Source organism: Bombina bombina, chromosome 2, assembly GCF_027579735.1.
Source record: "Bombina bombina isolate aBomBom1 chromosome 2, aBomBom1.pri, whole genome shotgun sequence".
Lineage (NCBI taxonomy): Eukaryota > Metazoa > Chordata > Amphibia > Anura > Bombinatoridae > Bombina > Bombina bombina.
In genome coordinates this window covers 1,158,847,782-1,158,866,102 of record NC_069500.1, presented here as the reverse complement: position 1 = coordinate 1,158,866,102, position 18,321 = coordinate 1,158,847,782, and positions in this window count along the sequence as shown.

Genomic DNA, 18,321 nt, shown 5'->3' with positions numbered 1-18,321 from the left:
ACAGCATTGAAAAAAAACATTTCAGACTCCCATTGATTTCTATGGCATCCGCAGCCTCAGATTTGGCGGTTTGAAGGATAGGTACGCTGCGTTGGAATAGACGCAAGCGTACCTGTTGAATGTTTGATAAATTGGTAAGAGGGTCAAATAGAGTTGAATGTGAAGGCAGATCATCAGTAATATGCTCGAATAGAGTCGAATGTAAAGGCGGATGATCTGTATTACGCTCGCATAACACAAGCAACGATTTGCAGCGGATTAATCTCGCGGGAGCATATATTATGTCGAGCATTTCAACATTGACACTGTGTACTAGGGCGGATCAACTTTGCGTCTAATTTGACGCAGACTTCCAGCGCATTCACAGTTGAAGCTTTGATAAATCGGCCCCTAAAAAGGCAATATCTTTACTATTTGTATTATAACACACTAGAGATTTGGAAATCAAGTGTTCTAGGAATTATAAATCATATATTCCTGTTTTTAAAATGTAAAAAGAATGTTTTTTTTTGTTTTGGGAAATGCTGTAAGCATTTTAAAAAGCTGGTCTCACTGATATTTCTCGCCAGCTGTATGCAGGTAAAGTTTGCTCAAAATTGTAGTAAAAGCTTAACAGTTTAAATTATAATTGATTCAAAATAAGACTTTGGGGCCGATTTAAGAAGCTCCGTTTTGGCCCCAATGCCTCTGTTTCTGCGCGAGCCTTCAGGCTCGACGGAATCAGGAGTTAAGAAGCAGTGGTCTTAAAGGGACAGTAAAGTAAAAAAAACCTTTCATTATTTAAATAGGGTATGTAATTTTAAACAACTTTCCAATTTACTTTATTACAAATTTTGCTTTGTTCTCTTGGTATTCTTAGTTGAAAGCTAAATCTAGGAGGTTCATGTGCTAATTTCTTAGACCTTGAAGACTGCCTCTAATCGGAAAGCATTTTGACAGTTTTTCACCACTAGAGGGCATTAGTTCATGTGTTTCATATAGATAACATTGAGCTCCGGCACGTGAAGCTCCTAAGAGCAAGCACTGATTGGCTAAAAATGCATGTCTGTCAAAAGAACTGAAATAAAGGGGCAGTTTGCAGAGGCATAGATACAAGGTAATCACAGAGGTAAAAAGTATATTATTATAACTGTGTTTGTTATGCAAAATTGGGGAATGGGTAATAAAGGGATTATCTACCTTTTTAAATAACAAAAATTCTGGTGTTTACTATCCCTTTAAGAAAGCTGCTCCTTAACTCGTACGCCACCTCTGAGGTGGCGTACAGGAATCAGCCTGATCACATACGATCGGGTTAATTGACACCCTTTGCTAGCGGCTGATTGGCCGCAAATCTGCAGGGGGCGGAATTGCGCAAGCAGTTCACCAGAACTGCTTGTGCAATGATAAATGCCAACAGTGTATGCTGGCTGCATTTATCGATGTGCGGCGGACATGATTGCTACAGCGGATTATGTCTGTCCCACAATAATAAATCTATCCCTTTATATCAGCCCCATGTGTTCTCCAGTTATCTTCTCTCTCCCCTGGGAAATTCTGTATCGCAGAGAGCTTCATTATTGTCTATAGAAGGCATCTCCCATCTCTCTCGGACTTCCAGGTTCCACACTTTTTCTTATATAATTCAGTGAGTTCAGCCCGCTTAAGTCTGCACAATAATTTCTTTTAAAATCTTTGCTTATCGGGCTCAGAGAAAGTAATGGAGATCTTTCGGAAACTAAAGCTGTCAGTTTCTAAGTTTTATTTTAAGTAGAAGAAATACAAAGTGCAATGTAATCTGTAAAAGATACACATAAATATACAAAGTTTGATCCTTGAAGTCTTAGGGGACTATTTATGTAGGTGCGAACAGACATAATCCACTATAGCAAATCATGTCCGCCGCACATCGAGAAATGCCGACAGCATACGCTGTCAGCATTTATCATTGTACCAGCAGTTCTGGTGAACTGCTGGTGCAATACCGCCTCCTGCAGATTTGCGGCCAATCGTCCAATAGCAGGGGGTGTCAATCAACCCGATCGTATTTGATCGGGCTGATTGCTGTCCGCCACCTCAGAGGTGGCGAACGAGTTAAGGAGCAGCGGTCTTAGGACCACTGCTTCTTAACTTCCGTTTCAGTCGGAACTGAAGCGGAGAGAGTCGGAAGCAGCATCCGCTGCTTCATAAATAGATCCCTTAAAGTTAAAGTTAGAAAATAAAATACAAAATAGAAAGTGTGAAGTTTAACTGTAATAAAACTTAAAGGGACATTAACCCCTTAACGACCGAGGACGTGCAGGGTACGTCCTCAAAAAAAAGGCAGTTAACGCCTGAGGACGTACCCTGCACGTCCTCGGTGTGGAAAGCAGCTGGAAGCGATCCTGCTCACTTCCAGCTGCTTTCCGGTTATTGCAGTGATGCCTCGATATGGAGGCATCCTGCAATAACCGTTTTAAGCCATCCGGTGCAGAGAGAGCCACTCTGTGGCCCTCTCTGCACCGGAGATCAGTGGCTTACAGCGTTGGTGGGTGGGAGCCGGACCGGGAGGCGGGTGGCGGCCATCGATGGCCCTAGTGGTGTGGAGGGGGGCGGGATCGTGGGCGGGGATGCCAGGGGGCGCGCACTGACGCTTGCACGTGCATGGGAGGGTGGGGGCGGGCGCGTGCACGGGGAGGGAGCGAGTGGGAACCGCTACACACAGAAAAAATAGTGTAGGAAAATGGAACAAAATAGTATAAAAAAATAAACAAAGCGTATAATAAAGCAATCAGTTAGGTGGTGGGGGTTGGTCTGTGGGGAGGGGGAAGCTACACTACAGAAAAAGCGGGCAAAAAATAAAAAAAAACATATTTTTTTGCAAACTGGGTACTGGCAGACAGCTGCCAGTACCCAAGATGGCCCCCAATAAGGCAGAGGGGAGGGTTAGAGAACGGTTTTGGGGGGGATCAGGGAGGTTGGGGCTAAGGGGGGGGATCCTACACAGTAGCATATGTAAATATGCTAAAAAAAATGTTTATTATTTTTAAAAACCCTTTTATTTTAGTACTGGCAGACTTTCTGCCAGTACTTAAGATGGCGGGGACAATTGTGGGGTGGGGGAGGGAAGGGAGCTGTTTGGGAGGGATCAGGGGGTGGGATGTTTCAGGTGGGAGGCTGATCTCTACACTAAAGCTAAAATTAACCCTGCAAGCTCCCTACAAACTCCCTAATTAACCCCTTCACTGCTAGCCATAATACACGTGTGAGACGCAGCAGCATTTAGCGGCCTTCTAATTACCAGAAAGCAACGCCAAAGTCATATATGTCTGCTATTTCTGAACAAAGGGGATCCCAGAGAAGCATTTACAACCATTTGTGCCATAATTGCACAAGCTGTTTGTAAATGATTTCAGTGAGAAACCTAAAATTGTGAAATATTTTACGTTTTTTTTAATTTGATCGCATTTGGCGGTGAAATGGTGGCATGAAATATACCAAAATGGGCCTAGATCAATACTTGGGGTTGCCTACTACACTAAACTAAAGCTAAAATTAACCCTACAAGCTCCCTAAAAGCTCCCTAATTAACCCCTTAACTGCTGGGCATAATACACGTGTGGTGCGCAGTGGCATTTAGCGGCCTTCTAATTACCAAAAAGCAATGCCAAAGCCATATATGTCTGCTATTTCTGAACAAAGGGGATCCCAGAGAAGAATTTACAACCATTTATGCCATAATTGCACAAGCTGTTTGTAAATAATTTCAGTGAGAAACTGAAAGTTTGTGAAAAAATTGGTGAAAAAGTGAACGATTTTTTTGTATTTGATCGCATTTGGCGGTGAAATGGTGGTATGAAATATACCAAAATTGACCTAGATCAATACTTTGGGATGTCTACTAAAAAAATGTATATACATATCAAGGGATATTCAGGGATTCCTGAAAGATATTAGTGTTCTAACGTAACTAGCGCTAATTTTGAAAAAAAAAAATGGTTTGAAAATAGCAAAGTGCTACTTGTATTTATGGCCCTATAACTTGCAAAAAAAGCAAAGAACATGTAAACATTGGGTATTTCTAAACTCAGGACAAAATTTAGAAACTATTTAGCATGGGTGTTTTTTGGTGGTTGTAGATATGTAACAAATTTTGGGGGTCAAAGTTAGAAAAAGTGTGTTTTTTTTCCATTTTTCCTCATATTTTATAATTTTTTATAGTAAATTATAAGATATGATGAAAATAATGGTATCTTTAGAAAGTGCATTTAATGGCGAGAAAAACGGTATATAATATGTGTGGGTACAGTAAATGAGCAAGAGGAAAATTACAGCTAAACACAAACACCGCAAAAATGTAAAAATAGCCTTGGTCCCAAACGGACAGAAAATGGAAAAGTGATGTGGTCATTAAGGGGTTAAACCCCCAAAAAATCTTTCATGATTCAGATAGAAAATACAATTTGAAACAACATTCCAATTTACTTCTATTATCTAATTTGCTTCATTCTTTCAATATCTTTTGTTAAAGAAATAACAGTGCACAATGGTAAACCAATCACACAAGGCATCTATGTGCAGCCACCAATCAGAAGCTACTGAGCCTATCTAGATATGCTTTTCATGAAAGAATATCAAGATAATGAATCAAATTAGATAATAGAAGTAAATTAGAAAGTTGATTAAAATTGTATTCTCCATCTGAATCATGAAAGAAAAAATGTGGGTTTAATGTCCCTTTAATCAATAGTGTAAAGTAATGCTAAATACAAAGCACAATGTGTAATTGCAACATACCTGCCACATTATGCAGTGCTATATTGCACTATGCTTGTCTCTCCTTTGCATATAGAAATGCAGGGAACGCCTCTTGGAGAATTATAGAAAAATCTGCCTATTGAGAATTTTAGATCAACTTACCTGAGTGGAGAGCTTTAGATCATCAGGTCCCTAATGAGGTAATCTTCTAATATGCTCTGTTCTTTAGCAGAATCATTTAGGAGAAATGAATGTTGACTATACCCACTTCCCTTGTGCTGTAAAGTCTAGGGGGCCAAGTTATCAAGCTCCGTATAGAGCTTGATAAAAGATCGCTGATCCGTAACTTGTCCGCCTGCTCTGAGGCCGCGGAAAGAAATCAACCCGATCAAATCTGCAGGGGGCGGCATTGCACAAGCAGTTCACAAGGACTGCTTGTGCAATGATAAATGCTGACATTGTATGCTGTCGGCATTTATCGATGTGCAGTTGACATGATACGCTACATAGTATCATGTACGCTCGCACTTTAATAAAAATACTCCAAAGCCCTTAAATTAAAAAGATAGAAAGGTGACAGACCAACAATTTTAAAGCATCTTTATTTAAATTAAAGTATATTTGGATAGCAAAATGATGCTGGTGGAAAGTACATTTTCATTCATAAAATCGCTAATACAAAAATGTTGCATCTCACTATTTTTCCCTAAAAATTAGAGTAACTAAAGACACGAGTTTGAAACCAACAAGACAATACGTGAAGAGGTTTGATGTGTTTATTAGATGTTAGAGGTGTTTGTGAATAACATTACTGTTGAAGTATGTTTAATGAAAAATAAATGTAATTACAGTTTGATCAGCACATACCCTTAGAAGCTGAATAAAACAACATTCAATCAGGAATTCAAACCAAAATAATTAAGCCAAATAAATATATTTTAGTATTGAAATTTTGTTTTCTGTGATTTATAGTTCTATGGTGAGTGATAAGAGACTTCATAACAAATGTCTTCAAATGGCTTTAAAGGTACATTGAAGTATTTTTTCCCCCTTGTTGTAACTGTTGTAGGGCATTTTACAAAGTCTTACAGTTCATGTACTGAATATATATATATATATATATATATATATATATATATATATATATATATATATATATATATTGATACATATTCTTATGGAACATGCCACTGCCAGTCACTAAAACAGTCTTGGCTTATCAGCCAGTAAACAATCATTCCTTAAGACCTATTTGTACTCAAACAAGCACTTCTTTTCAGCTTCAAATTTAAAATGAATATCTTTAAAATAACCTTTTTTAAATGCAAAACATATTTTCAACTGTTATTTTTTTTTATATTCATTATATAAATATTAGTGTTAACTGACCCTTTAAGGAGAAACACCAAAGTCTGAATATTATATTAGTTTATTTGGTAACATGATATATGTTTATATTCATATTTTTTTATCAACTCTACTTATAGTAGGTGACATCCTTGGTGTTAAACAATTTTTAAAAATAAATCAGATGTGTCACAACTCTAGGACAATGAACTTTACCCTTTGTGGCAGAACCCCTCCTGGCAGGACAGCTTTTTTCTTAGCTTTCATGGGAAATTAAGACCAGTTTTAGTGTAGGCATAGTGTATATTAGCAATTAAAAGGACATGGAACTCTAAATTATACTTTCATGATTCAGACATGCATAACATTGTTGTAAACTGCTGCCATAGTGCTCAAGACATACAAACTCCAGAATCTACCTCAGTATGGTCTCATGGAAAGGAACACATTTTCAACAAAGGATACCGAATAAGATGCACATCTGATATAAGAAATAAACAGACATAGTTTTTTGAACATTTAATTTTGCCTTCACTTAACTGCAAAAAGATCTGTATACCAAATAAATATTTAAAACTGTCACAGCATCAGATGAAATAATAGGATTTTGCAAACCAACAGCAGTGCATTGAAAGCCACTTTATGTTTATCTTCTCTAATAATCTGCCTGTAGCAGGGACCGGTAAACTGCAGAACTCTTAAAAGGACATTAAAGTACTTTTTATGTATTGCATCTAAAAGAGTGTATTTTAAAGGGATAGAGTACCCTAATTTTTCTCCCCTTTAAGTTAATTCCAATTATCAATTTTACCTACTTGAATGCATTAAATTGTTTATAGTATATAATTTACCTTTGTTTTTATATCTGTAATAGCTGATTTTGTCTGTGATGTCCCTAAAAGAGGAGCTGTGTAAACATAGCCAGCAGAAGGAATTACACTCACATTGGGGTTAGAAGAGATACAATGTTAATTTTCATTTGTTCTCTCTGTTTTGGGCTTTGGTAAACCGACAGAGATAACATAAAAGGAGCATGTGTATGTACAGAAAATGATAGGATAAAGTGATCTGAATAACCTGCAAGACCAACCTATTTTAATGGGTGTTGGTTTCAAAGAATAAAAGCAGCCTTTTAATATGCACATATTAACATAAATAAGCTAATTCTCATACATGTTATACTCTGCAGCTAGTATAACAAGCCATCGGAAACATTGAGAGAAAAACAATTTTACAGTACACTGTCCCTTTTAATATGAATTAAAGTTTTTCTTTTTCTTTTAGTTTAAACATTTAGGGCTAGATATGTCTAAATATGTATATATATATATATATATATATATATATATATACAGGTAGCCCTCAGTTTACGCCGGGGTTAGGTTCCAGGAGGAATGGTTGTAAATCAAAACCGTTGTAAATCGAAACCCAGTTTATAATGTAAGTCAATGGGAAGTGAGGGAGTTAGGTTCCAGGCCCCTCTCAAAACTGACATAAGTAACACCTAATACATTATTTTTAAAGCTTTGAAATGTCTACTTTAAATGCTAAACAGCATTATAAACCTAATAATATAGATTGTATCATCATCAAACTAAGTTTAATGAACAAAAAAATGTGCTAAACATCACCTAATAAAATAATCACACAACAGACTGCATCATCATCAAACTAAGTTTAATGAACAAAAACGTTTTTTTACTTGCATTTTTCTGCAATCAGTTCTCTGCATTGTTAGCATGTTAGATAATATTGGGCCTGCACCTATTCTATGCATTTCAATCTGCAGTGATTAATAGGCAGTTAGGCACCTTCACCTCAAGCAGCTTGGCAGGAAGATAATAGGGAAGTGGCTGCGCGATAGCTAATGTCTGTTCTGTGTACACAGATCAATTTCAGACCTGTTAAGTTGCATAACTTTGCTGCAAAACAAGCGGGCAGCTCCACCTACTGGCTATTTTAAGTACTGCACATGAATGAAAAAAGGTTGTTATTATGAAACGGCGCAAATTGAACCGGCGAAAAACCGAGTGCCATCTGTATTTGAAGAAGATATATATATATATATATCAAAGAGAGCAGTAACAGTAAACCTAATCCTGCAACCCCCTATTAAGCCAATCAAATACAAAAGTACAGTCATCATCCCTTTCAGAACAAATCAGTGTATACATCACACTTAAATTGAGATAAATCAAATTAATATTTATTAGGGCAATAAAAAACAAACACATTCAACTGAGCCAATATCAGGGATCCCTGAATAAATGTTATCGGTATAAATGTTGCAACTTAAAATATATCATAGCCATATAATGTGGCAAAACATAATCAGCAATCTGTTAAAGTTCCACCTGGAATAGTGAACAATGTATCCATAACATGTTGCAGTTCATATAAGTGTAACAAAACAGGGCTAAGTAAACCTCTCTTCTTAGTGACAGGGAATTCACAGTATAAATCACTGCAGCATATAAACAGACCAGCGGTCCTCCTAGAGACCAAGCTCACCGGACCACCAGATCTTCCGCAGGGTCTCACAAGCTCTGACTTGGTATATGTTAGTATGCAGGTCTTCTTACCCCTTATGCCAGGACCGGCTTTCTCCAAAACACACTGACTCTGTGTGTCCACCGTCAATTTGTGATGTCACTGGCTGGGTGTTGCTACAGATTGGTGTCCCATAATCAGGAAAAACATGATGCAAATCCATACTGAATATTGGTACAAATACAGTTCAAGTACAAAGTGTCCCTTTAATAAGAGGAGAGGAATAGGCTCAGCGAACAGAAAATGTACACACTATTTAGTTGCTCATAGTGTGTCTATCCAGCTTTTAGTTACATGTTTTTCACCCCACAGCTGATCGCTCTCAGGGCTTTATCAGGCATGACAAGTTGATATATATAAAATGCATACTTCATTTTATTGCACCTCACAGATATTGCTCTTTTTACAAATTGAACGTTTGTTGCAACCCTGTGTTGAACAAGTCTATCTGAGCCATTTTTCCAACATATATATACTTATAAACACATAAATACTTATATATACACACCTATATATACACACAACCAGCAAAAAGATTATGACTAACTGAAGGCTCAGATGATGGTCAGCATTTATTAGCAATACAATATTTTTTTTAATTAAAGTATGTACATTACTTTTTTTTTAGACATAATGCTATTACACACTTAATAGACTACAGTATAGTGTAAAAATAAGTTTTATATGCACTGGGAAACCAAGAAAATGAGTGTGACCTAATTTATTGCTATAATTACTTTATTGCGGTGGTCTTTAACCTAATCCGCAATATCTCTCTATATATATATCTTTACTTTCAACTTGAAATACAAGCGCAATCTGACGAGCGCAAAAAGCCTCTGTTTCATATGAGCTTCTCTTTGCTAAACAATGCAGTAACGGAAGATGTTGGTGTAACAAATAATTAGCAATTGTTACTTCAGCATCAATTATGAACAAAAATGTATAGTTTCAATATTATTTAAGCATTTATTTATTTGTTTATTTTTTTCCTCTTTATTTTGTATTATTTGTAACTAATGTTATCAACCAAAACTTTGTAAACTTTGTATTTTAATATCATACTAATGCTCAAATGTGCAATTTATATTACAATTTAATACAAAATCCTAAAAAATGAGACTTGAGGAAACATATTTTTATTATAATTGTAATGATTGAACCAAATGAGAATAAATAATAGATTTGCTAATCATTGACTACATTTTCCATTTAAATTAACAATGGAAATGGATGTTAAAGGCATCCTTCTTACTATCTCATGGAAAGTGTAATCAACAACTGGGGACAGGTTTATATCCATGATTCAGTTCTAGGGAATTTAAATGCTGACCTCTAGTTAGTATTTAATCAGCTACTGTGTTTTAATTTGGAAAATGTACTTTTATTGGATGGAGTTAGTGATGCACAGCATATTTATTACTTCAGCAGATAACCTTGGAATTATTGCCATATTTGAAAGCATTCATTTAACTTTATTTCCAAGAACTCTGAAAGACTTTCTGAAAAAAAGTGATATTATAGTTTATAAAAAGTATTATAAATTAATTCTATTTTTAAGAAACTAATTAGTGCTGTGGAAGACATATTTTGTTCTTAAGGCCATGTTTATTAAAGGCATGTCATCTGATAGAGCTTCTTATTATTGCACTTGCATTATTATTATTATCAGTTATTTGTAGAACACCAACAGATTCTGCTGCACTATAAACATGGGACTTGTATGCAAGGTTATAGTTATGGGAGACAAATGGATAGAGGGCCCTGGCAAGAGTTGCAATTTTGTAAATCAGCTCTCATGAAGATGATCTACAAAACAGCTGGGCTCATAGGCTTAAATGCTAAAGAGTTTCAAAGGGATGACAAAAAGAGAAGAACTAAGATAAGAAAATGTTAGTGTATATTTTATGCTTTCCTGAAAAATAGAGTCTTTAAGGAGCGCTCAAAAGTTTGGGAGAGTCTTGTGGAGCGTGGTAGAAAGTTTCACAAGATAGGGTTAATCTAGAGAAGTCTTGTAAATGGGAATGTGATGCAGTAGCAAGAGAGGAGGAGAGAAGGAGGTCATGTGCAGAGCGAAGGGGATGAGAGAGATATTATCTGGAGACAAGGTCGGAGATATAAGGGGAGCAGTTTTATTGATTGCCTTTAATGTCAAAGTCCAAATTTTGTGTTTTATTCTGGAGGTTAGAGGAAGCCAGTAATGGGATTGGCAGACAGGTGCAAAAAATGAGGAGCGACATGTAAGGAAGATCAACCTGGCTGAGGCATTTATTATGGGTTGTAAGGGAGATAGACGGCAGCTAGGGAGGCAAGAGAGAATGGAGTTGCAATAGTCAAGACGGGAGATGATGAGAGAGTAGATTAAAGTCTTAGTTGTGCCTTGCATGAGGAAGTGGCAAATTTTGGAGATATTTTTAAGGTGGAAGTGGCAAGAATTGGCCACAGTCTGGATGTGGGTAGTTAAAGAGAGATCTGAGTCTAGTGTGAAACCAAGACATAAGGCATTGGGGGTTGGAGTAATTATATTTGTATCAACAGTTATAAAAAGTTAGGGGGTTGAGATTTTGGAAGGGGGAGAGTAGTAAAGAAGGGGATAGGTCTGGTGCCGATAGGTAGATTTGGGTATCATCAGCATACAAATGATATTAAAACCAGTGAGACTTTTTTAAGGAACTTAAGGATGATGTATAAATTGAGAAGAGAAGGGGACCAAGGACAGAGCCTTGTAATACCCCAACAGAAGTGGTAAAGGGTCAGAGGATGTGCCAGAGAAGACTAAAGGTACGGTTAGACAGGTAGGATGGGATTAGAGAGATTGGAGCAAGAGATTGTGGTCAACAGTGTTAAAGGCTGCAGACAAACTAAAAAGGATTAACAGAGAAAAGTGGCCTTTTGATTTTGCTGTAATTAAGTAATTAGTAACCTTAATGATTGCTGTTTCTGTGGAGTGTTGGGGCAAAATCCAGATTGCAATCGATCAGCGGGAGTTTAGTATGAGGAAACATGAAAAACATGTATATACAAGCCTTTCCAGAAGTTCTGAGGCAATGGGTAGGGAAATTAGTATTGACATAGGGTTGTAGTTGGAATTTTTTAAAGATAGGTGTGATTAGTGAATGTTTATGGGATAAGGTAAATATACCAGTGCTGAGGGAGAGATTATAAATATTTGTGAGGATTGGAGTAAAAGTAGAAGAGAGGGAGGGCAATAGTTGTGAGGGGATAGGATCGATGGGACAGGTAGTGAGGTGAGAGGAAGATATATGGTCTGAAACTTCATCAGTAGCAGGGGCAAAATGAGATGAATCAGTGGCTTAGTGGGTTTTGGACTTAATCAAACAATTGAGGGGGTTGGAGACTGGTAGTATGTTGAGGGATGATTTAATCTCTGATGGAATCAATTTTGTTGGTGAAACGGTGGGTGGCAACATTTTGGGCTGAAAGAGAAATGGGATTCAGAGGTGGTGATGGCCGGAGATGGGTATTAAAAGTGGAAAACAGTCATTTTGGGCTTGAAGAAAAAGATAAGGTTAGAGAAGTAATCCTACTTTGCGAGGTTAGGGCCAGAATAGTAGGAGTTTAAGATGAACTTATTGTGAAGAAAGTCAGCTGAATACCAAGATTTTCTACAATGCTACTCAGCAGTGTGGGAACATCTGTGTTGGTATCATGTCAGAGGAGTATGCCGGCTTCTGAGCTATGGTAGGAGGTGTCAAATTGTCAATGACCTATGTAATAGTGGAATTATAGTGATAGATAGATTGATCAGGACAGGAAAAGGAGGAAATTGAAGAGAGCAGAGGTTTAAAAGAGTTTGAAAGAAGCTAGTGATCTAGTGACTTGATGCCTCTGTGGCGTTTGGTGTGAGGGTTAGAAAGAGGGAGAGCAGTAGGAAGTGCTGTGAGGTTACAAGTTAGGAGATGATGTTCATAAAGATGAAAAGGGGAATTTGTGAAGTTTGAGAGAATGCATCAATAGCTGAAAATCAGATCAAGGGAGCGTCAATCTTTGTGAGTGTTAGAGCAGGTCCATTTTGACAGGCAGTAAGAGGAAGTAAGTTGGAGAAGTTTTTTTGCAACAGGGGCAATGGGATTATCAACAGGGAGGTTGAAATCCCCAAGAATGAGGGCAGAATGTCTGAGTAGAGGTAATAAGTTAGCCAGGGTGCAAAATGATCAAAAAATTTAGTTGAGTAGCCAGGAAGGCGATATATAACTGCAACATGTAGAGAGAAGAGGAAATGTGTCAATTATGTGGGGTTTGAAGGAAGAAAATGTGAGGGAATATACATTTGCATGTAAATGAGTTTTGCCCCTGTAAAGGGGATACATAATATATGCTACAGAGCTATAATGCTCATCTACTTCAGGGGTGAATCTGACTGGTAATTGGTGGCTACGCACATATGCCTCTAAATCATCGGATCACTAACTGCATTGGCTTTGGAGCAGTACAGCATTTGTACTCGAGAATTGACTTTAACTATGTATGCAACCCTTTTCCAAGGATTAAACACCTATAGATTTGTAATGTAAATTTTATATCAACAGACATTATTATTATTATTATTAATAATAATTAATTAGAACATGTTATTATTGCACTTTTGCTTGCATACAATTAACATGTAATACAGGAGTGTGTTTCATTTGTGAAAGAACATTGCATATAGTACAACAATTTAATTAACAGACTTTTAGAAAAAAGAAGAGGAATGAGCTGACCTCGAGCACAATCAGTAATAAGTGTTTTTTAGACAATGTGACCTACAAGTAGAGAGGCTCTCAAGATTACAATCAGAATTTTTTTTTTTTATATTTTTTGTTGTTGTCTCCCTATACTTCCCTAACCAGCTAATTCCCTCTGGTACAAATAAAACATAATGAATATGAATATATATATATATATATATATATATATATATATATATATATATATATATATATATAATGGTAACAAAAACTTGCACTCACTGGACTTTTTCAAACACCAAAAAAAATTTTTTAATGTAACGTTTCGGAGACAAAGTATCCCCTTCCTCAGACTGGTCTGAGGAAGGGGATACTTTGTCTCCGAAACGTTACATTTAAAACATTTTTTTTGATGTTTGAAAAAGTCCAGTGAGTGCAAGTTTTTGTTACCATTATCTATTACCTACTAGCACCCTGGCTGATGAAATTTGAAGTGAGAGTGCTCATCCTGGAACATATATATATATATGTATATATATATATATATATATATATATATATATATATATATATATATATATATATATATACACAGTATATATATATATATATATATATATATATATACAGTATATATATATATATACAGTATATATATATATATACACAGTATATATATATATATATATATATATATAAAGTTTATGGTATTTTCAGACACTTTTCAATGAGATTAGATTCAGTGTAACCATACACATCTAAACAACGTAATCTCTCACAACTAAATGAGAGGTTTCAGACTTTGATGAAGATAAGCAGATGTGAAATAAAATGTCATTCTGCTGCTTACAGTAGCTTGACACATATGTCCATAGTAGATAAAGACAATCCCAATATGAGGTAGAAAGCACCATTACAAGCAATCTAGTTATGAATATGTGGTGTAAACCCCCCCCCCCCCAAATAGTATACAGATTTTCAGTCAATAAATGTAGGTAAAACACCTGAAATCTGATCTCAATGTTTTGAAAAAGCAAGTATATAATTCAGCAATACCGACATATTGTAAATTATTCTAGAATACCAATGGTTTATGCTACAGGTAGGGTAGTAATGAATAAGTGTTAATATGCAGCCCCAAATGTTGCCATTCTGGGATATAGCTCTTTGTGAATTGCAGAGTAGGGTAACAAAACTAATAAGGGGAATGAATGATTTGCATTATGAAGAAATGCTAGAAAGTTTACAATTAATTACAATGGAAATGAGGCAACTCCAAGTAGCCATAATAACATTATACAAATATATACAGGTCCCTTAAAAGCAATTATCAGCTAACCTGCTTATCAATAGGACTGTACAAAGGATAAGGGGTCACCCATTGAGATTTAACCTACAGCAGCATAATGGATTCTCTACAGTAAGAACAATTGTCTACCTAATAAGGTTGTTTTGACATATTCAGCAGGTGCACAGTAAGGAATTTAAGAGTTAGTATTGACAGTATAGTAGCTGGTTGATCCAAGCCGAAATCCAATTGCCACTATGAAGTCAATACAGACTTTTTACCTCTTTAAGGCTCAATTGGAAATCATTAAAAATCTTTTTCTTCTTCTTATTGATCAACAGTAGTTAAAGAATTGTGTGAAACGTTAAACTTGATGAACTTCAGTCTTTTTTTTAACCTGAATTGCTATGTAACTATATAGGTAATCATGTAAACCTTTGGCTTCTAGAAAAAAGCTGTCACACATTTTTAACATTGGCTTGCAAGTATCTCTTGTAGCAAAGAATCCAAGTGTTTACCTGTGTGCAGTTAAGCTTGTGAGGATTATAGTTAGTAACGCTGCCAGAGTCCTTAGGCATGATTTGTTCTGCTAGTTGTGGGAGTAAGAAAGGGTCTTCATTGCTGGGTGTAGCGAGGCTGCAGAAGAGGAGTACACTAAAGGAGGTATGTTGTGCAATTGCAGTAGTGTAGGATATGTGACCTGCATTAAGGGCATTGCTATTAGTGGTCCTGACCTCAGCAGTGATCCTGCAGCAGAAATTATATCTGGTTACTGATTTGTCAGAATTATTTTCTGGATTACCCTTCTGCATGCTTGGTTGGATGTCCAGTCCCTGTTGGTCTTCCCAGTTCCTGCTTGTTTTCTGGCAATTTTCCTGTGTACCTGACTAATCCTAATAGCTGTGTCCAGTCTCTGTACACAGCTAAAGATCACAGCTCACACTGCATGAGTGGTTCCAGCTGTTAAAGGATTACTTTCTGTTATAATTTTTAAGCTAAACAACTAACATATTCAAGTTAATAAACATTAATTAAAACCTACTGACCTATATTTTCTCCAAAACGAAGTTTCATACCGTTATAAAAGTTATATCTTTTATTCCCCGATGATGTCACGTTATCCTGCCCACTATTTTCAGCACTGTGTGTTCAAAATACTTAAACCAATTAAATTGTGTTTAAAGCGCCATTTTGAAACCTAGGTATTGTAAATGGATTGGTACAGAGCAAAGGATACCCAAGGAGTGGGTTTGGAAAACAATTAAATTTGCAGACAAGATTTCTGATATACGGTAGAGATATGTTAATGAAATGCTATTGATAAAAAGCGTATTTGGGGTAGTTTGTTAGTAACAGGCATAGAAAATATTTACTTACAGTGGCCCTTTAAGCAAGGCAACTACCAGTTCACCTTACATGCTGTATATAGACTTAGTAAATGTGTTAATATGTCCTATCAGCTTTATGCCTTCTAGACTAATTGTTGTAAACAATGCATGCTCTAAATATAAAATACTCCCAGAAGTCCTCACTATGTCAATTTTGAATGATGCTATTAAAGGGACAGGAAACCTCAAATTTTTCTTTCATGATTTAGATAGAACATACAATTTAAAAAAAAAAAATCCAATTTACTTCTATTATCAATTTTGCATCATCTTATTAACTTTTGCTGAAGGAACAGCATTGCACTACTGGCAGCTAGCTGAACACATCTGGTTAGCCAAGCATAAGAGATAAATTACCAATTAGCAGCTAGCTTCCACTAGTGGGTATTCTTTTTCAACAAGGGATACCAAGAAAACAAAGCAAATTTCAAAATAGAAGATAATTTGAAAGTGTCTTAAAATTGCATGCTCTATCTGAATCCTGCAAGTTTAATTTTGACTTTACTGTCCATTTTAATAAGTTAGCTAACCTCTGGGACCACAAAGGCTGTAAAGGGGTAGTCTGCTCTAGAATTGGTATTGTTTAAAAAGATAGATAATCCTTTTATTACCCATTCCCCAGTTTTGCATAACTGACACAGTTATATTAGTATACTTTTTGCCTCTATGATTACCTTGTATCTAAGCCTCTGCAGACTGTCCCCTTACTGCCCTCTCATAAGTAACTCCAGGTGCGTGAGCACATTATGGCACACATGAACTAACACCATATAGCTGTGAAAAACTGTATTCAAATAAGTAAATTGGAAAGTTGTTTAAAATGACATGCCCTATCTGAATCGTGACAGTTTAAAGGGACAGTCAATACCAGAGTTTTTGTTGTTTTAAAATATAGATAATCCCTTATTTACCCATTCCCCAGTTTTACATAACCAACAAAGTTATAATAATACACTTTTTATCTCTGTGATTACCTTGTATCTAAGCCTCTGAAGACTGCCCCCTTATTTCAGTTTTTTTGACAGACTTGCATTTTAGAATCAGTGCTCACTCCTCGTTAAATTGTGCATGAGCTCAATGTTATCTATACCAACGCCCTCTAGTGGTGAAAAACTGCCAAATGCAGAGGCAGCCTTCAAGGTCTTAGAAATTAGCATATGAACCGCCTAGGTTTAGCTTTCAACTAAGAATACCAAGAGAACAAAGCAAAATTGGGGATAAAAGTAAATTGGAAAGATGTTTAAAATTACATGCCCTATTTAAATCATGAAAGTTTTTTTGGAATTGACTGTCCCTTTAATTTTGATTAGACTGTCCATTTAAGCATGGGTGCAACTTTTCACTTGAATAGAAACACTTTAAAGGGACATTCAATACAATATTTATTCCCACATAGAAATTTACTCATCAATAGAAAAAAAAATCAATACTCAAGAGACTTTTAATACACATATATAAAAAAATCGTAAATCTACATTAAGGTAACAGCTTATTCAATGATAGCAAACAAACATAAGATCATTGGAAGCTGGATTCTCAGGTAGATTTACAAGATATAACGTAGCAGTTATAAGATAAGTAAGATTTATTGTTCAAAGAAAATGTATACATAGAAATTAGCTTAGACTTGTTATTTATCAAGGACACAGTATATCACCATGTAAATAGAAATTATACTTATTGATATGTGTAGTCTATAGAGAGTATTCATTTAGAATGTTCTGACAAATCCTTTATAGGTATCAACAAGAATAATTGTGGCTACATAGGAGTTTGACAACAACACAATTACACAGATGAATGCTATGGAAAGCCCTGCTGGGAGTGGTTCTCTGTAGTGTAGACCACATAAATCCAAAGAGTTATACAAAAAAGGTTCTCCTGATCTTAAAGGGACATGAAACCCAAAATGTTTCTTTCATGATTCAGATAGAGAATACAATTTTAAACAACTTTCTAATTTACTTCTATTATCTAATCTGTTTTATTCTCTTGGTATCATTTGTTGAAGGAGCAGCAATTAACTACTGGTTTCTAAATGAATACATGGATGAGCCAATGACAATCAGTATATTTATGCAGCCACCAATCAACAGCTAGAACCTAGGTTGTCTGCTGCTCCTGAACTTGTCTAGATAAATATTTCAGCAAAGGATAACAAGAGAAGGAAGCAAATTAAATAATTGAAGTAAATTGGAAAGTTTTTACAATGTGATCCTGTGGTTATAAAACAAACATAATATTTTTTTTTTCTCTTTCATCAAAGGTTTTATTTTTATTTCGTTTGTACAATGAACGTGTTCAATTTTGTTATAAATGTGTGTTTATATTGTAAGGGATC